Source organism: Camelina sativa, chromosome 12, assembly GCF_030686135.1.
Source record: "Camelina sativa cultivar CO46 ecotype springtype chromosome 12, ASM3068613v1".
In the NCBI taxonomy this organism is placed as follows: Eukaryota; Viridiplantae; Streptophyta; class Magnoliopsida; order Brassicales; family Brassicaceae; genus Camelina; species Camelina sativa.
Window position 1 is genome coordinate 31,325,482 of NC_141891.1, and position 18,135 is coordinate 31,343,616.

General features: G+C 46.8%; 35 non-coding genes across 35 annotated transcripts; all 35 read left to right on the top strand.

Annotated features, from left to right (window-relative positions):
• Positions 1–164: 164 nt before the first annotated feature.
• Positions 165–283, top strand: LOC147931799 (5S ribosomal RNA). Its single transcript, XR_015577089.1, has one exon. It is a non-coding gene; the product is annotated as a 5S ribosomal RNA (ribosomal RNA).
• Positions 284–679: 396 nt separating this feature from the next.
• Positions 680–798, top strand: LOC147931800 (5S ribosomal RNA). The gene has a single exon (XR_015575829.1). It is a non-coding gene; the product is annotated as a 5S ribosomal RNA (ribosomal RNA).
• A 401-nt stretch (positions 799–1,199) lies between these two features.
• LOC147931801 (5S ribosomal RNA) lies at positions 1,200–1,318 on the top strand. Its single transcript, XR_015576187.1, has one exon. It is a non-coding gene; the product is annotated as a 5S ribosomal RNA (ribosomal RNA).
• A 397-nt stretch (positions 1,319–1,715) lies between these two features.
• LOC147931802 (5S ribosomal RNA) lies at positions 1,716–1,834 on the top strand. The gene has a single exon (XR_015577091.1). It is a non-coding gene; the product is annotated as a 5S ribosomal RNA (ribosomal RNA).
• A 400-nt stretch (positions 1,835–2,234) lies between these two features.
• LOC147931803 (5S ribosomal RNA) lies at positions 2,235–2,353 on the top strand. The gene has a single exon (XR_015575830.1). It is a non-coding gene; the product is annotated as a 5S ribosomal RNA (ribosomal RNA).
• Positions 2,354–2,754: 401 nt separating this feature from the next.
• Positions 2,755–2,873, top strand: LOC147931804 (5S ribosomal RNA). Its single transcript, XR_015576188.1, has one exon. It is a non-coding gene; the product is annotated as a 5S ribosomal RNA (ribosomal RNA).
• A 398-nt stretch (positions 2,874–3,271) lies between these two features.
• LOC147931805 (5S ribosomal RNA) lies at positions 3,272–3,390 on the top strand. Its single transcript, XR_015577092.1, has one exon. It is a non-coding gene; the product is annotated as a 5S ribosomal RNA (ribosomal RNA).
• A 397-nt stretch (positions 3,391–3,787) lies between these two features.
• LOC147931806 (5S ribosomal RNA) lies at positions 3,788–3,906 on the top strand. Its single transcript, XR_015575831.1, has one exon. It is a non-coding gene; the product is annotated as a 5S ribosomal RNA (ribosomal RNA).
• Positions 3,907–4,304: 398 nt separating this feature from the next.
• LOC147931807 (5S ribosomal RNA) lies at positions 4,305–4,423 on the top strand. Its single transcript, XR_015577093.1, has one exon. It is a non-coding gene; the product is annotated as a 5S ribosomal RNA (ribosomal RNA).
• Positions 4,424–4,822: 399 nt separating this feature from the next.
• LOC147931808 (5S ribosomal RNA) lies at positions 4,823–4,941 on the top strand. The gene has a single exon (XR_015576234.1). It is a non-coding gene; the product is annotated as a 5S ribosomal RNA (ribosomal RNA).
• A 399-nt stretch (positions 4,942–5,340) lies between these two features.
• On the top strand, positions 5,341–5,459 carry LOC147931809 (5S ribosomal RNA). The gene has a single exon (XR_015575832.1). It is a non-coding gene; the product is annotated as a 5S ribosomal RNA (ribosomal RNA).
• A 397-nt stretch (positions 5,460–5,856) lies between these two features.
• LOC147931810 (5S ribosomal RNA) lies at positions 5,857–5,975 on the top strand. The gene has a single exon (XR_015577094.1). It is a non-coding gene; the product is annotated as a 5S ribosomal RNA (ribosomal RNA).
• Positions 5,976–6,373: 398 nt separating this feature from the next.
• On the top strand, positions 6,374–6,492 carry LOC147931811 (5S ribosomal RNA). The gene has a single exon (XR_015576235.1). It is a non-coding gene; the product is annotated as a 5S ribosomal RNA (ribosomal RNA).
• Positions 6,493–6,890: 398 nt separating this feature from the next.
• Positions 6,891–7,009, top strand: LOC147931812 (5S ribosomal RNA). Its single transcript, XR_015575833.1, has one exon. It is a non-coding gene; the product is annotated as a 5S ribosomal RNA (ribosomal RNA).
• A 397-nt stretch (positions 7,010–7,406) lies between these two features.
• On the top strand, positions 7,407–7,525 carry LOC147931813 (5S ribosomal RNA). Its single transcript, XR_015577095.1, has one exon. It is a non-coding gene; the product is annotated as a 5S ribosomal RNA (ribosomal RNA).
• Positions 7,526–7,926: 401 nt separating this feature from the next.
• Positions 7,927–8,045, top strand: LOC147931814 (5S ribosomal RNA). Its single transcript, XR_015577096.1, has one exon. It is a non-coding gene; the product is annotated as a 5S ribosomal RNA (ribosomal RNA).
• A 398-nt stretch (positions 8,046–8,443) lies between these two features.
• Positions 8,444–8,562, top strand: LOC147931815 (5S ribosomal RNA). Its single transcript, XR_015576236.1, has one exon. It is a non-coding gene; the product is annotated as a 5S ribosomal RNA (ribosomal RNA).
• Positions 8,563–8,960: 398 nt separating this feature from the next.
• Positions 8,961–9,079, top strand: LOC147931816 (5S ribosomal RNA). The gene has a single exon (XR_015575834.1). It is a non-coding gene; the product is annotated as a 5S ribosomal RNA (ribosomal RNA).
• Positions 9,080–9,477: 398 nt separating this feature from the next.
• Positions 9,478–9,596, top strand: LOC147931817 (5S ribosomal RNA). Its single transcript, XR_015577097.1, has one exon. It is a non-coding gene; the product is annotated as a 5S ribosomal RNA (ribosomal RNA).
• A 398-nt stretch (positions 9,597–9,994) lies between these two features.
• LOC147931818 (5S ribosomal RNA) lies at positions 9,995–10,113 on the top strand. Its single transcript, XR_015576237.1, has one exon. It is a non-coding gene; the product is annotated as a 5S ribosomal RNA (ribosomal RNA).
• A 399-nt stretch (positions 10,114–10,512) lies between these two features.
• LOC147931819 (5S ribosomal RNA) lies at positions 10,513–10,631 on the top strand. The gene has a single exon (XR_015575835.1). It is a non-coding gene; the product is annotated as a 5S ribosomal RNA (ribosomal RNA).
• A 397-nt stretch (positions 10,632–11,028) lies between these two features.
• On the top strand, positions 11,029–11,147 carry LOC147931820 (5S ribosomal RNA). The gene has a single exon (XR_015577098.1). It is a non-coding gene; the product is annotated as a 5S ribosomal RNA (ribosomal RNA).
• A 400-nt stretch (positions 11,148–11,547) lies between these two features.
• Positions 11,548–11,666, top strand: LOC147931821 (5S ribosomal RNA). Its single transcript, XR_015577099.1, has one exon. It is a non-coding gene; the product is annotated as a 5S ribosomal RNA (ribosomal RNA).
• A 400-nt stretch (positions 11,667–12,066) lies between these two features.
• LOC147931822 (5S ribosomal RNA) lies at positions 12,067–12,185 on the top strand. The gene has a single exon (XR_015577100.1). It is a non-coding gene; the product is annotated as a 5S ribosomal RNA (ribosomal RNA).
• Positions 12,186–12,581: 396 nt separating this feature from the next.
• On the top strand, positions 12,582–12,700 carry LOC147931823 (5S ribosomal RNA). The gene has a single exon (XR_015575836.1). It is a non-coding gene; the product is annotated as a 5S ribosomal RNA (ribosomal RNA).
• A 399-nt stretch (positions 12,701–13,099) lies between these two features.
• On the top strand, positions 13,100–13,218 carry LOC147931824 (5S ribosomal RNA). Its single transcript, XR_015577102.1, has one exon. It is a non-coding gene; the product is annotated as a 5S ribosomal RNA (ribosomal RNA).
• Positions 13,219–13,615: 397 nt separating this feature from the next.
• On the top strand, positions 13,616–13,734 carry LOC147931825 (5S ribosomal RNA). The gene has a single exon (XR_015575837.1). It is a non-coding gene; the product is annotated as a 5S ribosomal RNA (ribosomal RNA).
• A 400-nt stretch (positions 13,735–14,134) lies between these two features.
• Positions 14,135–14,253, top strand: LOC147931826 (5S ribosomal RNA). The gene has a single exon (XR_015577103.1). It is a non-coding gene; the product is annotated as a 5S ribosomal RNA (ribosomal RNA).
• A 397-nt stretch (positions 14,254–14,650) lies between these two features.
• Positions 14,651–14,769, top strand: LOC147931827 (5S ribosomal RNA). The gene has a single exon (XR_015576238.1). It is a non-coding gene; the product is annotated as a 5S ribosomal RNA (ribosomal RNA).
• A 399-nt stretch (positions 14,770–15,168) lies between these two features.
• On the top strand, positions 15,169–15,287 carry LOC147931828 (5S ribosomal RNA). The gene has a single exon (XR_015577104.1). It is a non-coding gene; the product is annotated as a 5S ribosomal RNA (ribosomal RNA).
• Positions 15,288–15,686: 399 nt separating this feature from the next.
• Positions 15,687–15,805, top strand: LOC147931829 (5S ribosomal RNA). The gene has a single exon (XR_015577105.1). It is a non-coding gene; the product is annotated as a 5S ribosomal RNA (ribosomal RNA).
• Positions 15,806–16,204: 399 nt separating this feature from the next.
• On the top strand, positions 16,205–16,323 carry LOC147931830 (5S ribosomal RNA). Its single transcript, XR_015577106.1, has one exon. It is a non-coding gene; the product is annotated as a 5S ribosomal RNA (ribosomal RNA).
• Positions 16,324–16,721: 398 nt separating this feature from the next.
• LOC147931831 (5S ribosomal RNA) lies at positions 16,722–16,840 on the top strand. Its single transcript, XR_015577107.1, has one exon. It is a non-coding gene; the product is annotated as a 5S ribosomal RNA (ribosomal RNA).
• A 399-nt stretch (positions 16,841–17,239) lies between these two features.
• LOC147931832 (5S ribosomal RNA) lies at positions 17,240–17,358 on the top strand. Its single transcript, XR_015576982.1, has one exon. It is a non-coding gene; the product is annotated as a 5S ribosomal RNA (ribosomal RNA).
• Positions 17,359–17,758: 400 nt separating this feature from the next.
• On the top strand, positions 17,759–17,877 carry LOC147931833 (5S ribosomal RNA). The gene has a single exon (XR_015577108.1). It is a non-coding gene; the product is annotated as a 5S ribosomal RNA (ribosomal RNA).
• The last annotated feature ends 258 nt before the right edge of the window (positions 17,878–18,135 follow it).

Genomic DNA, 18,135 nt, shown 5'->3' on the forward strand with positions numbered 1-18,135 from the left:
GTTACGGCTCCAAAACAGTGTTTGGACATGGTTATCACTTGTTTTTGGACGTTGGAAGCACGTCCAAGGTGACTAAACCGGTCCGCATATCAAGTGGGACCCACATCGAATGATCCATTCAGTTTTCAAAAAAGTATATATGCGATTGCATGGGATATACTAACTGATGCGATCATACCAGCACTAATGCACCGGATCCCATCAGAACTCCGCAGTTAAGCGTGCTTGGGCGAGAGTAGTACTAGGATGGGTGACCTCCCGGGAAGTCCTCGTGTTGCATCCCTCCCTCCCCCCCCCCTTTTTTTTTTTTTTGGTTGTTTTGCAAGACTATAGTACATAGAGAACGTCGTAACTTTCAGACCGTGAGGAACCACGCAACCCATAATACCTTTTTGAAAAGCCCCAAGAGAGCTTCTGGTAAGGCAATGGGTCTTCGTACCATTGGACCATTCTCGAGGGCAGATTTTGACGTTTGAAGGCAGTTGAGATGTTTTTTTGTGATCCCGACACAATTAGTTACGGCTCCAAAACAGTGTTTGGACATGGTTATCGCTTGTTTTTGGACGGTGGAAGCACGTCCAAGGTGACTAAACCGGTCCGCATATCAAGTGGGACCCACATCGAATGATCCATTCAGTTTTCAAAAAAGGATATATGCGATTGCATGGGATATACTAACGGATGCGATCATACCAGCACTAATGCACCGGATCCCATCAGAACTCTGCAGTCAAGCGTGCTTGGGCGAGAGTAGTACTAGGATGGGTGACCTCCCGGGAAGTCCTCGTGTTGCATCCCTCCCTCCCCCCCCCCCCCCCTTTTTTTTTTTTTTGGTTGTTTCGCAAGACTATAGTACATAGAGAACGTCGTAACTTTCAGACCGTGAGGAACCACGCAACCCATAATACCTTTTTGAAAAGCCCCAAGAGAGCTTCTGGTAAGGCAATGGGTCTTCGTACCATTGGACCATTCTCGAGGGCAGATTTTGACGTTTGAAGGCAGTTGAGATGTTTTTTTGTGATCCCGACACAATTAGTTACGGCTCCAAAACAGTGTTTGGACATGGTTATCACTTGTTTTTGGACGTTGGAAGCACGTCCAAGGTGACTAAACCGGTCCGCATATCAAGTGGGACCCACATCGAATGATCCATTCAGTTTTCAAAAAAGTATATATGCGATTGCATGGGATATACTAACGGATGCGATCATATCAGCACTAATGCACCGGATCCCATCAGAACTCTGCAGTCAAGCGTGCTTGGGCGAGAGTAGTACTAGGATGGGTGACCTCCCGGGAAGTCCTCGTGTTGCATCCCTCCCTCCCCCCCCCCCTTTTTTTTTTTTTTGGTTGTTTCGCAAGACTATAGTACATAGAGAACGTCGTAACTTTCAGACCGTGAGGAACCACGCAACCCATAATACCTTTTTGAAAAGCCCCAAGAGAGCTTCTGGTAAGGCAATGGGTCTTCGTACCATTGGACCATTCTCGAGGGCAGATTTTGACGTTTGAAGGCAGTTGAGATGTTTTTTTGTGATCCCGACACAATTAGTTACGGCTCCAAAACAGTGTTTGGACATGGTTATCACTTGTTTTTGGACGTTGGAAGCACGTCCAAGGTGACTAAACCGGTCCGCATATCAAGTGGGACCCACATCGAATGATCCATTCAGTTTTCAAAAAAGTATATATGCGATTGCATGGGATATACTAACTGATGCGATCATACCAGCACTAATGCACCGGATCCCATCAGAACTCCGCAGTTAAGCGTGCTTGGGCGAGAGTAGTACTAGGATGGGTGACCTCCCGGGAAGTCCTCGTGTTGCATCCCTCCCTCCCCCCCCCCCCCCTTTTTTTTTTTTTTGGTTGTTTCGCAAGACTATAGTACATAGAGAACGTCGTAACTTTCAGACCGTGAGGAACCACGCAACCCATAATACCTTTTTGAAAAGCCCCAAGAGAGCTTCTGGTAAGGCAATGGGTCTTCGTACCATTGGACCATTCTCGAGGGCAGATTTTGACGTTTGAAGGCAGTTGAGATGTTTTTTTGTGATCCCGACACAATTAGTTACGGCTCCAAAACAGTGTTTGGACATGGTTATCGCTTGTTTTTGGACGGTGGAAGCACGTCCAAGGTGACTAAACCGGTCCGCATATCAAGTGGGACCCACATCGAATGATCCATTCAGTTTTCAAAAAAGGATATATGCGATTGCATGGGATATACTAACGGATGCGATCATACCAGCACTAATGCACCGGATCCCATCAGAACTCTGCAGTCAAGCGTGCTTGGGCGAGAGTAGTACTAGGATGGGTGACCTCCCGGGAAGTCCTCGTGTTGCATCCCTCCCTCCCCCCCCCCCCCCCTTTTTTTTTTTTTTGGTTGTTTCGCAAGACTATAGTACATAGAGAACGTCGTAACTTTCAGACCGTGAGGAACCACGCAACCCATAATACCTTTTTGAAAAGCCCCAAGAGAGCTTCTGGTAAGGCAATGGGTCTTCGTACCATTGGACCATTCTCGAGGGCAGATTTTGACGTTTGAAGGCAGTTGAGATGTTTTTTTGTGATCCCGACACAATTAGTTACGGCTCCAAAACAGTGTTTGGACATGGTTATCACTTGTTTTTGGACGTTGGAAGCACGTCCAAGGTGACTAAACCGGTCCGCATATCAAGTGGGACCCACATCGAATGATCCATTCAGTTTTCAAAAAAGTATATATGCGATTGCATGGGATATACTAACGGATGCGATCATATCAGCACTAATGCACCGGATCCCATCAGAACTCTGCAGTCAAGCGTGCTTGGGCGAGAGTAGTACTAGGATGGGTGACCTCCCGGGAAGTCCTCGTGTTGCATCCCTCCCTCCCCCCCCCCCCTTTTTTTTTTTTTTGGTTGTTTCGCAAGACTATAGTACATAGAGAACGTCGTAACTTTCAGACCGTGAGGAACCACGCAACCCATAATACCTTTTTGAAAAGCCCCAAGAGAGCTTCTGGTAAGGCAATGGGTCTTCGTACCATTGGACCATTCTCGAGGGCAGATTTTGACGTTTGAAGGCAGTTGAGATGTTTTTTTGTGATCCCGACACAATTAGTTACGGCTCCAAAACAGTGTTTGGACATGGTTATCACTTGTTTTTGGACGTTGGAAGCACGTCCAAGGTGACTAAACCGGTCCGCATATCAAGTGGGACCCACATCGAATGATCCATTCAGTTTTCAAAAAAGTATATATGCGATTGCATGGGATATACTAACTGATGCGATCATACCAGCACTAATGCACCGGATCCCATCAGAACTCCGCAGTTAAGCGTGCTTGGGCGAGAGTAGTACTAGGATGGGTGACCTCCCGGGAAGTCCTCGTGTTGCATCCCTCCCTCCCCCCCCCCCTTTTTTTTTTTTTTGGTTGTTTCGCAAGACTATAGTACATAGAGAACGTCGTAACTTTCAGACCGTGAGGAACCACGCAACCCATAATACCTTTTTGAAAAGCCCCAAGAGAGCTTCTGGTAAGGCAATGGGTCTTCGTACCATTGGACCATTCTCGAGGGCAGATTTTGACGTTTGAAGGCAGTTGAGATGTTTTTTTGTGATCCCGACACAATTAGTTACGGCTCCAAAACAGTGTTTGGACATGGTTATCGCTTGTTTTTGGACGGTGGAAGCACGTCCAAGGTGACTAAACCGGTCCGCATATCAAGTGGGACCCACATCGAATGATCCATTCAGTTTTCAAAAAAGGATATATGCGATTGCATGGGATATACTAACGGATGCGATCATACCAGCACTAATGCACCGGATCCCATCAGAACTCTGCAGTCAAGCGTGCTTGGGCGAGAGTAGTACTAGGATGGGTGACCTCCCGGGAAGTCCTCGTGTTGCATCCCTCCCTCCCCCCCCCCCCTTTTTTTTTTTTTTGGTTGTTTCGCAAGACTATAGTACATAGAGAACGTCGTAACTTTCAGACCGTGAGGAACCACGCAACCCATAATACCTTTTTGAAAAGCCCCAAGAGAGCTTCTGGTAAGGCAATGGGTCTTCGTACCATTGGACCATTCTCGAGGGCAGATTTTGACGTTTGAAGGCAGTTGAGATGTTTTTTTGTGATCCCGACACAATTAGTTACGGCTCCAAAACAGTGTTTGGACATGGTTATCACTTGTTTTTGGACGTTGGAAGCACGTCCAAGGTGACTAAACCGGTCCGCATATCAAGTGGGACCCACATCGAATGATCCATTCAGTTTTCAAAAAAGTATATATGCGATTGCATGGGATATACTAACTGATGCGATCATACCAGCACTAATGCACCGGATCCCATCAGAACTCCGCAGTTAAGCGTGCTTGGGCGAGAGTAGTACTAGGATGGGTGACCTCCCGGGAAGTCCTCGTGTTGCATCCCTCCCTCCCCCCCCCCCCCTTTTTTTTTTTTTTGGTTGTTTCGCAAGACTATAGTACATAGAGAACGTCGTAACTTTCAGACCGTGAGGAACCACGCAACCCATAATACCTTTTTGAAAAGCCCCAAGAGAGCTTCTGGTAAGGCAATGGGTCTTCGTACCATTGGACCATTCTCGAGGGCAGATTTTGACGTTTGAAGGCAGTTGAGATGTTTTTTTGTGATCCCGACACAATTAGTTACGGCTCCAAAACAGTGTTTGGACATGGTTATCGCTTGTTTTTGGACGGTGGAAGCACGTCCAAGGTGACTAAACCGGTCCGCATATCAAGTGGGACCCACATCGAATGATCCATTCAGTTTTCAAAAAAGGATATATGCGATTGCATGGGATATACTAACGGATGCGATCATACCAGCACTAATGCACCGGATCCCATCAGAACTCTGCAGTCAAGCATGCTTGGGCGAGAGTAGTACTAGGATGGGTGACCTCCCGGGAAGTCCTCGTGTTGCATCCCTCCCTCCCCCCCCCCCCTTTTTTTTTTTTTTTGGTTGTTTCGCAAGACTATAGTACATAGAGAACGTCGTAACTTTCAGACCGTGAGGAACCACGCAACCCATAATACCTTTTTGAAAAGCCCCAAGAGAGCTTCTGGTAAGGCAATGGGTCTTCGTACCATTGGACCATTCTCGAGGGCAGATTTTGACGTTTGAAGGCAGTTGAGATGTTTTTTTGTGATCCCGACACAATTAGTTACGGCTCCAAAACAGTGTTTGGACATGGTTATCACTTGTTTTTGGACGTTGGAAGCACGTCCAAGGTGACTAAACCGGTCCGCATATCAAGTGGGACCCACATCGAATGATCCATTCAGTTTTCAAAAAAGTATATATGCGATTGCATGGGATATACTAACGGATGCGATCATACCAGCACTAATGCACCGGATCCCATCAGAACTCTGCAGTCAAGCGTGCTTGGGCGAGAGTAGTACTAGGATGGGTGACCTCCCGGGAAGTCCTCGTGTTGCATCCCTCCCTCCCCCCCCCCCTTTTTTTTTTTTTTGGTTGTTTCGCAAGACTATAGTACATAGAGAACGTCGTAACTTTCAGACCGTGAGGAACCACGCAACCCATAATACCTTTTTGAAAAGCCCCAAGAGAGCTTCTGGTAAGGCAATGGGTCTTCGTACCATTGGACCATTCTCGAGGGCAGATTTTGACGTTTGAAGGCAGTTGAGATGTTTTTTTGTGATCCCGACACAATTAGTTACGGCTCCAAAACAGTGTTTGGACATGGTTATCACTTGTTTTTGGACGTTGGAAGCACGTCCAAGGTGACTAAACCGGTCCGCATATCAAGTGGGACCCACATCGAATGATCCATTCAGTTTTCAAAAAAGTATATATGCGATTGCATGGGATATACTAACTGATGCGATCATACCAGCACTAATGCACCGGATCCCATCAGAACTCCGCAGTTAAGCGTGCTTGGGCGAGAGTAGTACTAGGATGGGTGACCTCCCGGGAAGTCCTCGTGTTGCATCCCTCCCTCCCCCCCCCCCCTTTTTTTTTTTTTTGGTTGTTTCGCAAGACTATAGTACATAGAGAACGTCGTAACTTTCAGACCGTGAGGAACCACGCAACCCATAATACCTTTTTGAAAAGCCCCAAGAGAGCTTCTGGTAAGGCAATGGGTCTTCGTACCATTGGACCATTCTCGAGGGCAGATTTTGACGTTTGAAGGCAGTTGAGATGTTTTTTTGTGATCCCGACACAATTAGTTACGGCTCCAAAACAGTGTTTGGACATGGTTATCGCTTGTTTTTGGACGGTGGAAGCACGTCCAAGGTGACTAAACCGGTCCGCATATCAAGTGGGACCCACATCGAATGATCCATTCAGTTTTCAAAAAAGGATATATGCGATTGCATGGGATATACTAACGGATGCGATCATACCAGCACTAATGCACCGGATCCCATCAGAACTCTGCAGTCAAGCATGCTTGGGCGAGAGTAGTACTAGGATGGGTGACCTCCCGGGAAGTCCTCGTGTTGCATCCCTCCCTCCCCCCCCCCCTTTTTTTTTTTTTTTGGTTGTTTCGCAAGACTATAGTACATAGAGAACGTCGTAACTTTCAGACCGTGAGGAACCACGCAACCCATAATACCTTTTTGAAAAGCCCCAAGAGAGCTTCTGGTAAGGCAATGGGTCTTCGTACCATTGGACCATTCTCGAGGGCAGATTTTGACGTTTGAAGGCAGTTGAGATGTTTTTTTGTGATCCCGACACAATTAGTTACGGCTCCAAAACAGTGTTTGGACATGGTTATCACTTGTTTTTGGACGTTGGAAGCACGTCCAAGGTGACTAAACCGGTCCGCATATCAAGTGGGACCCACATCGAATGATCCATTCAGTTTTCAAAAAAGTATATATGCGATTGCATGGGATATACTAACGGATGCGATCATACCAGCACTAATGCACCGGATCCCATCAGAACTCTGCAGTCAAGCGTGCTTGGGCGAGAGTAGTACTAGGATGGGTGACCTCCCGGGAAGTCCTCGTGTTGCATCCCTCCCTCCCCCCCCCCCTTTTTTTTTTTTTTGGTTGTTTCGCAAGACTATAGTACATAGAGAACGTCGTAACTTTCAGACCGTGAGGAACCACGCAACCCATAATACCTTTTTGAAAAGCCCCAAGAGAGCTTCTGGTAAGGCAATGGGTCTTCGTACCATTGGACCATTCTCGAGGGCAGATTTTGACGTTTGAAGGCAGTTGAGATGTTTTTTTGTGATCCCGACACAATTAGTTACGGCTCCAAAACAGTGTTTGGACATGGTTATCACTTGTTTTTGGACGTTGGAAGCACGTCCAAGGTGACTAAACCGGTCCGCATATCAAGTGGGACCCACATCGAATGATCCATTCAGTTTTCAAAAAAGTATATATGCGATTGCATGGGATATACTAACTGATGCGATCATACCAGCACTAATGCACCGGATCCCATCAGAACTCCGCAGTTAAGCGTGCTTGGGCGAGAGTAGTACTAGGATGGGTGACCTCCCGGGAAGTCCTCGTGTTGCATCCCTCCCTCCCCCCCCCCCCCCCTTTTTTTTTTTTTTGGTTGTTTCGCAAGACTATAGTACATAGAGAACGTCGTAACTTTCAGACCGTGAGGAACCACGCAACCCATAATACCTTTTTGAAAAGCCCCAAGAGAGCTTCTGGTAAGGCAATGGGTCTTCGTACCATTGGACCATTCTCGAGGGCAGATTTTGACGTTTGAAGGCAGTTGAGATGTTTTTTTGTGATCCCGACACAATTAGTTACGGCTCCAAAACAGTGTTTGGACATGGTTATCACTTGTTTTTGGACGTTGGAAGCACGTCCAAGGTGACTAAACCGGTCCGCATATCAAGTGGGACCCACATCGAATGATCCATTCAGTTTTCAAAAAAGTATATATGCGATTGCATGGGATATACTAACTGATGCGATCATACCAGCACTAATGCACCGGATCCCATCAGAACTCCGCAGTTAAGCGTGCTTGGGCGAGAGTAGTACTAGGATGGGTGACCTCCCGGGAAGTCCTCGTGTTGCATCCCTCCCTCCCCCCCCCCCCTTTTTTTTTTTTTTGGTTGTTTCGCAAGACTATAGTACATAGAGAACGTCGTAACTTTCAGACCGTGAGGAACCACGCAACCCATAATACCTTTTTGAAAAGCCCCAAGAGAGCTTCTGGTAAGGCAATGGGTCTTCGTACCATTGGACCATTCTCGAGGGCAGATTTTGACGTTTGAAGGCAGTTGAGATGTTTTTTTGTGATCCCGACACAATTAGTTACGGCTCCAAAACAGTGTTTGGACATGGTTATCGCTTGTTTTTGGACGGTGGAAGCACGTCCAAGGTGACTAAACCGGTCCGCATATCAAGTGGGACCCACATCGAATGATCCATTCAGTTTTCAAAAAAGGATATATGCGATTGCATGGGATATACTAACGGATGCGATCATACCAGCACTAATGCACCGGATCCCATCAGAACTCTGCAGTCAAGCATGCTTGGGCGAGAGTAGTACTAGGATGGGTGACCTCCCGGGAAGTCCTCGTGTTGCATCCCTCCCTCCCCCCCCCCCTTTTTTTTTTTTTTTGGTTGTTTCGCAAGACTATAGTACATAGAGAACGTCGTAACTTTCAGACCGTGAGGAACCACGCAACCCATAATACCTTTTTGAAAAGCCCCAAGAGAGCTTCTGGTAAGGCAATGGGTCTTCGTACCATTGGACCATTCTCGAGGGCAGATTTTGACGTTTGAAGGCAGTTGAGATGTTTTTTTGTGATCCCGACACAATTAGTTACGGCTCCAAAACAGTGTTTGGACATGGTTATCACTTGTTTTTGGACGTTGGAAGCACGTCCAAGGTGACTAAACCGGTCCGCATATCAAGTGGGACCCACATCGAATGATCCATTCAGTTTTCAAAAAAGTATATATGCGATTGCATGGGATATACTAACGGATGCGATCATACCAGCACTAATGCACCGGATCCCATCAGAACTCTGCAGTCAAGCGTGCTTGGGCGAGAGTAGTACTAGGATGGGTGACCTCCCGGGAAGTCCTCGTGTTGCATCCCTCCCTCCCCCCCCCCCCTTTTTTTTTTTTTTGGTTGTTTCGCAAGACTATAGTACATAGAGAACGTCGTAACTTTCAGACCGTGAGGAACCACGCAACCCATAATACCTTTTTGAAAAGCCCCAAGAGAGCTTCTGGTAAGGCAATGGGTCTTCGTACCATTGGACCATTCTCGAGGGCAGATTTTGACGTTTGAAGGCAGTTGAGATGTTTTTTTGTGATCCCGACACAATTAGTTACGGCTCCAAAACAGTGTTTGGACATGGTTATCACTTGTTTTTGGACGTTGGAAGCACGTCCAAGGTGACTAAACCGGTCCGCATATCAAGTGGGACCCACATCGAATGATCCATTCAGTTTTCAAAAAAGTATATATGCGATTGCATGGGATATACTAACTGATGCGATCATACCAGCACTAATGCACCGGATCCCATCAGAACTCCGCAGTTAAGCGTGCTTGGGCGAGAGTAGTACTAGGATGGGTGACCTCCCGGGAAGTCCTCGTGTTGCATCCCTCCCTCCCCCCCCCCCCTTTTTTTTTTTTTTGGTTGTTTCGCAAGACTATAGTACATAGAGAACGTCGTAACTTTCAGACCGTGAGGAACCACGCAACCCATAATACCTTTTTGAAAAGCCCCAAGAGAGCTTCTGGTAAGGCAATGGGTCTTCGTACCATTGGACCATTCTCGAGGGCAGATTTTGACGTTTGAAGGCAGTTGAGATGTTTTTTTGTGATCCCGACACAATTAGTTACGGCTCCAAAACAGTGTTTGGACATGGTTATCGCTTGTTTTTGGACGGTGGAAGCACGTCCAAGGTGACTAAACCGGTCCGCATATCAAGTGGGACCCACATCGAATGATCCATTCAGTTTTCAAAAAAGGATATATGCGATTGCATGGGATATACTAACGGATGCGATCATACCAGCACTAATGCACCGGATCCCATCAGAACTCTGCAGTCAAGCATGCTTGGGCGAGAGTAGTACTAGGATGGGTGACCTCCCGGGAAGTCCTCGTGTTGCATCCCTCCCTCCCCCCCCCCCCTTTTTTTTTTTTTTTGGTTGTTTCGCAAGACTATAGTACATAGAGAACGTCGTAACTTTCAGACCGTGAGGAACCACGCAACCCATAATACCTTTTTGAAAAGCCCCAAGAGAGCTTCTGGTAAGGCAATGGGTCTTCGTACCATTGGACCATTCTCGAGGGCAGATTTTGACGTTTGAAGGCAGTTGAGATGTTTTTTTGTGATCCCGACACAATTAGTTACGGCTCCAAAACAGTGTTTGGACATGGTTATCACTTGTTTTTGGACGTTGGAAGCACGTCCAAGGTGACTAAACCGGTCCGCATATCAAGTGGGACCCACATCGAATGATCCATTCAGTTTTCAAAAAAGTATATATGCGATTGCATGGGATATACTAACGGATGCGATCATACCAGCACTAATGCACCGGATCCCATCAGAACTCTGCAGTCAAGCGTGCTTGGGCGAGAGTAGTACTAGGATGGGTGACCTCCCGGGAAGTCCTCGTGTTGCATCCCTCCCTCCCCCCCCCCCTTTTTTTTTTTTTTGGTTGTTTCGCAAGACTATAGTACATAGAGAACGTCGTAACTTTCAGACCGTGAGGAACCACGCAACCCATAATACCTTTTTGAAAAGCCCCAAGAGAGCTTCTGGTAAGGCAATGGGTCTTCGTACCATTGGACCATTCTCGAGGGCAGATTTTGACGTTTGAAGGCAGTTGAGATGTTTTTTTGTGATCCCGACACAATTAGTTACGGCTCCAAAACAGTGTTTGGACATGGTTATCACTTGTTTTTGGACGTTGGAAGCACGTCCAAGGTGACTAAACCGGTCCGCATATCAAGTGGGACCCACATCGAATGATCCATTCAGTTTTCAAAAAAGTATATATGCGATTGCATGGGATATACTAACTGATGCGATCATACCAGCACTAATGCACCGGATCCCATCAGAACTCCGCAGTTAAGCGTGCTTGGGCGAGAGTAGTACTAGGATGGGTGACCTCCCGGGAAGTCCTCGTGTTGCATCCCTCCCTCCCCCCCCCCCCCCTTTTTTTTTTTTTTGGTTGTTTCGCAAGACTATAGTACATAGAGAACGTCGTAACTTTCAGACCGTGAGGAACCACGCAACCCATAATACCTTTTTGAAAAGCCCCAAGAGAGCTTCTGGTAAGGCAATGGGTCTTCGTACCATTGGACCATTCTCGAGGGCAGATTTTGACGTTTGAAGGCAGTTGAGATGTTTTTTTGTGATCCCGACACAATTAGTTACGGCTCCAAAACAGTGTTTGGACATGGTTATCACTTGTTTTTGGACGTTGGAAGCACGTCCAAGGTGACTAAACCGGTCCGCATATCAAGTGGGACCCACATCGAATGATCCATTCAGTTTTCAAAAAAGTATATATGCGATTGCATGGGATATACTAACTGATGCGATCATACCAGCACTAATGCACCGGATCCCATCAGAACTCCGCAGTTAAGCGTGCTTGGGCGAGAGTAGTACTAGGATGGGTGACCTCCCGGGAAGTCCTCGTGTTGCATCCCTCCCTCCCCCCCCCCCCCCTTTTTTTTTTTTTTGGTTGTTTCGCAAGACTATAGTACATAGAGAACGTCGTAACTTTCAGACCGTGAGGAACCACGCAACCCATAATACCTTTTTGAAAAGCCCCAAGAGAGCTTCTGGTAAGGCAATGGGTCTTCGTACCATTGGACCATTCTCGAGGGCAGATTTTGACGTTTGAAGGCAGTTGAGATGTTTTTTTGTGATCCCGACACAATTAGTTACGGCTCCAAAACAGTGTTTGGACATGGTTATCACTTGTTTTTGGACGTTGGAAGCACGTCCAAGGTGACTAAACCGGTCCGCATATCAAGTGGGACCCACATCGAATGATCCATTCAGTTTTCAAAAAAGTATATATGCGATTGCATGGGATATACTAACTGATGCGATCATACCAGCACTAATGCACCGGATCCCATCAGAACTCCGCAGTTAAGCGTGCTTGGGCGAGAGTAGTACTAGGATGGGTGACCTCCCGGGAAGTCCTCGTGTTGCATCCCTCCCTCCCCCCCCCCTTTTTTTTTTTTTTGGTTGTTTCGCAAGACTATAGTACATAGAGAACGTCGTAACTTTCAGACCGTGAGGAACCACGCAACCCATAATACCTTTTTGAAAAGCCCCAAGAGAGCTTCTGGTAAGGCAATGGGTCTTCGTACCATTGGACCATTCTCGAGGGCAGATTTTGACGTTTGAAGGCAGTTGAGATGTTTTTTTGTGATCCCGACACAATTAGTTACGGCTCCAAAACAGTGTTTGGACATGGTTATCACTTGTTTTTGGACGTTGGAAGCACGTCCAAGGTGACTAAACCGGTCCGCATATCAAGTGGGACCCACATCGAATGATCCATTCAGTTTTCAAAAAAGTATATATGCGATTGCATGGGATATACTAACGGATGCGATCATACCAGCACTAATGCACCGGATCCCATCAGAACTCTGCAGTCAAGCGTGCTTGGGCGAGAGTAGTACTAGGATGGGTGACCTCCCGGGAAGTCCTCGTGTTGCATCCCTCCCTCCCCCCCCCCCCCTTTTTTTTTTTTTTGGTTGTTTCGCAAGACTATAGTACATAGAGAACGTCGTAACTTTCAGACCGTGAGGAACCACGCAACCCATAATACCTTTTTGAAAAGCCCCAAGAGAGCTTCTAGTAAGGCAATGGGTCTTCGTACCATTGGACCATTCTCGAGGGCAGATTTTGACGTTTGAAGGCAGTTGAGATGTTTTTTTGTGATCCCGACACAATTAGTTACGGCTCCAAAACAGTGTTTGGACATGGTTATCACTTGTTTTTGGACGTTGGAAGCACGTCCAAGGTGACTAAACCGGTCCGCATATCAAGTGGGACCCACATCGAATGATCCATTCAGTTTTCAAAAAAGTATATATGCGATTGCATGGGATATACTAACTGATGCGATCATACCAGCACTAATGCACCGGATCCCATCAGAACTCCGCAGTTAAGCGTGCTTGGGCGAGAGTAGTACTAGGATGGGTGACCTCCCGGGAAGTCCTCGTGTTGCATCCCTCCCTCCCCCCCCCCTTTTTTTTTTTTTTTGGTTGTTTCGCAAGACTATAGTACATAGAGAACGTCGTAACTTTCAGACCGTGAGGAACCACGCAACCCATAATACCTTTTTGAAAAGCCCCAAGAGAGCTTCTGGTAAGGCAATGGGTCTTCGTACCATTGGACCATTCTCGAGGGCAGATTTTGACGTTTGAAGGCAGTTGAGATGTTTTTTTGTGATCCCGACACAATTAGTTACGGCTCCAAAACAGTGTTTGGACATGGTTATCGCTTGTTTTTGGACGGTGGAAGCACGTCCAAGGTGACTAAACCGGTCCGCATATCAAGTGGGACCCACATCGAATGATCCATTCAGTTTTCAAAAAAGGATATATGCGATTGCATGGGATATACTAACGGATGCGATCATACCAGCACTAATGCACCGGATCCCATCAGAACTCTGCAGTCAAGCGTGCTTGGGCGAGAGTAGTACTAGGATGGGTGACCTCCCGGGAAGTCCTCGTGTTGCATCCCTCCCTCCCCCCCCCCCCCCTTTTTTTTTTTTTTGGTTGTTTCGCAAGACTATAGTACATAGAGAACGTCGTAACTTTCAGACCGTGAGGAACCACGCAACCCATAATACCTTTTTGAAAAGCCCCAAGAGAGCTTCTGGTAAGGCAATGGGTCTTCGTACCATTGGACCATTCTCGAGGGCAGATTTTGACGTTTGAAGGCAGTTGAGATGTTTTTTTGTGATCCCGACACAATTAGTTACGGCTCCAAAACAGTGTTTGGACATGGTTATCACTTGTTTTTGGACGTTGGAAGCACGTCCAAGGTGACTAAACCGGTCCGCATATCAAGTGGGACCCACATCGAATGATCCATTCAGTTTTCAAAAAAGTATATATGCGATTGCATGGGATATACTAACTGATGCGATCATACCAGCACTAATGCACCGGATCCCATCAGAACTCCGCAGTTAAGCGTGCTTGGGCGAGAGTAGTACTAGGATGGGTGACCTCCCGGGAAGTCCTCGTGTTGCATCCCTCCCTCCCCCCCCCCCTTTTTTTTTTTTTTGGTTGTTTCGCAAGACTATAGTACATAGAGAACGTCGTAACTTTCAGACCGTGAGGAACCACGCAACCCATAATACCTTTTTGAAAAGCCCCAAGAGAGCTTCTGGTAAGGCAATGGGTCTTCGTACCATTGGACCATTCTCGAGGGCAGATTTTGACGTTTGAAGGCAGTTGAGATGTTTTTTTGTGATCCCGACACAATTAGTTACGGCTCCAAAACAGTGTTTGGACATGGTTATCGCTTGTTTTTGGACGGTGGAAGCACGTCCAAGGTGACTAAACCGGTCCGCATATCAAGTGGGACCCACATCGAATGATCCATTCAGTTTTCAAAAAAGGATATATGCGATTGCATGGGATATACTAACGGATGCGATCATACCAGCACTAATGCACCGGATCCCATCAGAACTCTGCAGTCAAGCATGCTTGGGCGAGAGTAGTACTAGGATGGGTGACCTCCCGGGAAGTCCTCGTGTTGCATCCCTCCCTCCCCCCCCCCCCTTTTTTTTTTTTTTTGGTTGTTTCGCAAGACTATAGTACATAGAGAACGTCGTAACTTTCAGACCGTGAGGAACCACGCAACCCATAATACCTTTTTGAAAAGCCCCAAGAGAGCTTCTGGTAAGGCAATGGGTCTTCGTACCATTGGACCATTCTCGAGGGCAGATTTTGACGTTTGAAGGCAGTTGAGATGTTTTTTTGTGATCCCGACACAATTAGTTACGGCTCCAAAACAGTGTTTGGACATGGTTATCACTTGTTTTTGGACGTTGGAAGCACGTCCAAGGTGACTAAACCGGTCCGCATATCAAGTGGGACCCACATCGAATGATCCATTCAGTTTTCAAAAAAGTATATATGCGATTGCATGGGATATACTAACTGATGCGATCATACCAGCACTAATGCACCGGATCCCATCAGAACTCCGCAGTTAAGCGTGCTTGGGCGAGAGTAGTACTAGGATGGGTGACCTCCCGGGAAGTCCTCGTGTTGCATCCCTCCCTCCCCCCCCCCCCCTTTTTTTTTTTTTTGGTTGTTTCGCAAGACTATAGTACATAGAGAACGTCGTAACTTTCAGACCGTGAGGAACCACGCAACCCATAATACCTTTTTGAAAAGCCCCAAGAGAGCTTCTGGTAAGGCAATGGGTCTTCGTACCATTGGACCATTCTCGAGGGCAGATTTTGACGTTTGAAGGCAGTTGAGATGTTTTTTTGTGATCCCGACACAATTAGTTACGGCTCCAAAACAGTGTTTGGACATGGTTATCACTTGTTTTTGGACGTTGGAAGCACGTCCAAGGTGACTAAACCGGTCCGCATATCAAGTGGGACCCACATCGAATGATCCATTCAGTTTTCAAAAAAGTATATATGCGATTGCATGGGATATACTAACTGATGCGATCATACCAGCACTAATGCACCGGATCCCATCAGAACTCCGCAGTTAAGCGTGCTTGGGCGAGAGTAGTACTAGGATGGGTGACCTCCCGGGAAGTCCTCGTGTTGCATCCCTCCCTCCCCCCCCCCCCCTTTTTTTTTTTTTTGGTTGTTTCGCAAGACTATAGTACATAGAGAACGTCGTAACTTTCAGACCGTGAGGAACCACGCAACCCATAATACCTTTTTGAAAAGCCCCAAGAGAGCTTCTGGTAAGGCAATGGGTCTTCGTACCATTGGACCATTCTCGAGGGCAGATTTTGACGTTTGAAGGCAGTTGAGATGTTTTTTTGTGATCCCGACACAATTAGTTACGGCTCCAAAACAGTGTTTGGACATGGTTATCACTTGTTTTTGGACGTTGGAAGCACGTCCAAGGTGACTAAACCGGTCCGCATATCAAGTGGGACCCACATCGAATGATCCATTCAGTTTTCAAAAAAGTATATATGCGATTGCATGGGATATACTAACTGATGCGATCATACCAGCACTAATGCACCGGATCCCATCAGAACTCCGCAGTTAAGCGTGCTTGGGCGAGAGTAGTACTAGGATGGGTGACCTCCCGGGAAGTCCTCGTGTTGCATCCCTCCCTCCCCCCCCCCCCTTTTTTTTTTTTTTGGTTGTTTCGCAAGACTATAGTACATAGAGAACGTCGTAACTTTCAGACCGTGAGGAACCACGCAACCCATAATACCTTTTTGAAAAGCCCCAAGAGAGCTTCTGGTAAGGCAATGGGTCTTCGTACCATTGGACCATTCTCGAGGGCAGATTTTGACGTTTGAAGGCAGTTGAGATGTTTTTTTGTGATCCCGACACAATTAGTTACGGCTCCAAAACAGTGTTTGGACATGGTTATCACTTGTTTTTGGACGTTGGAAGCACGTCCAAGGTGACTAAACCGGTCCGCATATCAAGTGGGACCCACATCGAATGATCCATTCAGTTTTCAAAAAAGTATATATGCGATTGCATGGGATATACTAACTGATGCGATCATACCAGCACTAATGCACCGGATCCCATCAGAACTCCGCAGTTAAGCGTGCTTGGGCGAGAGTAGTACTAGGATGGGTGACCTCCCGGGAAGTCCTCGTGTTGCATCCCTCCCTCCCCCCCCCCCCCTTTTTTTTTTTTTTGGTTGTTTCGCAAGACTATAGTACATAGAGAACGTCGTAACTTTCAGACCGTGAGGAACCACGCAACCCATAATACCTTTTTGAAAAGCCCCAAGAGAGCTTCTGGTAAGGCAATGGGTCTTCGTACCATTGGACCATTCTCGAGGGCAGATTTTGACGTTTGAAGGCAGTTGAGATGTTTTTTTGTGATCCCGACACAATTAGTTACGGCTCCAAAACAGTGTTTGGACATGGTTATCGCTTGTTTTTGGACGTTGGAAGCACGTCCAAGGTGACTAAACCGGTCCGCATATCAAGTGGGACCCACATCGAATGATCCATTCAGTTTTCAAAAAAGTATATATGCGATTGCATGGGATATACTAACGGATGCGATCATACCAGCACTAATGCACCGGATCCCATCAGAACTCCGCAGTTAAGCGTGCTTGGGCGAGAGTAGTACTAGGATGGGTGACCTCCCGGGAAGTCCTCGTGTTGCATCCCTCCCTCCCCCCCCCCCCCCTTTTTTTTTTTTTTGGTTGTTTCGCAAGACTATAGTACATAGAGAACGTCGTAACTTTCAGACCGTGAGGAACCACGCAACCCATAATACCTTTTTGAAAAGCCCCAAGAGAGCTTCTGGTAAGGCAATGGGTCTTCGTTCCATTGGACCATTCTCGAGGGCAGATTTTGACGTTTCAAGGCAGTTGAGATGTTTTTTTGTGATCCCGACACAATTAGTTACGGCTCCAAAACAGTGTTTGGACATGGTTATCACTTGTTTTTGGACGTTGGAAGCACGTCCAAGGTGACTAAACCGGTCCGCATATCAAGTGGGACCCACATCGAATGATCCATTCAGTTTTCAAAAAAGTATATATGCGATTGCATGGGATATACTAACTGATGCGATCATACCAGCACTAATGCACCGGATCCCATCAGAACTCCGCAGTTAAGCGTGCTTGGGCGAGAGTAGTACTAGGATGGGTGACCTCCCGGGAAGTCCTCGTGTTGCATCCCTCCCTCCCCCCCCCCCCCCTTTTTTTTTTTTTTGGTTGTTTCGCAAGACTATAGTACATAGAGAACGTCGTAACTTTCAGACCGTGAGGAACCACGCAACCCATAATACCTTTTTGAAAAGCCCCAAGAGAGCTTCTGGTAAGGCAATGGGTCTTCGTACCATTGGACCATTCTCGAGGGCAGATTTTGACGTTTGAAGGCAGTTGAGATGTTTTTTTGTGATCCCGACACAATTAGTTACGGCTCCAAAACAGTGTT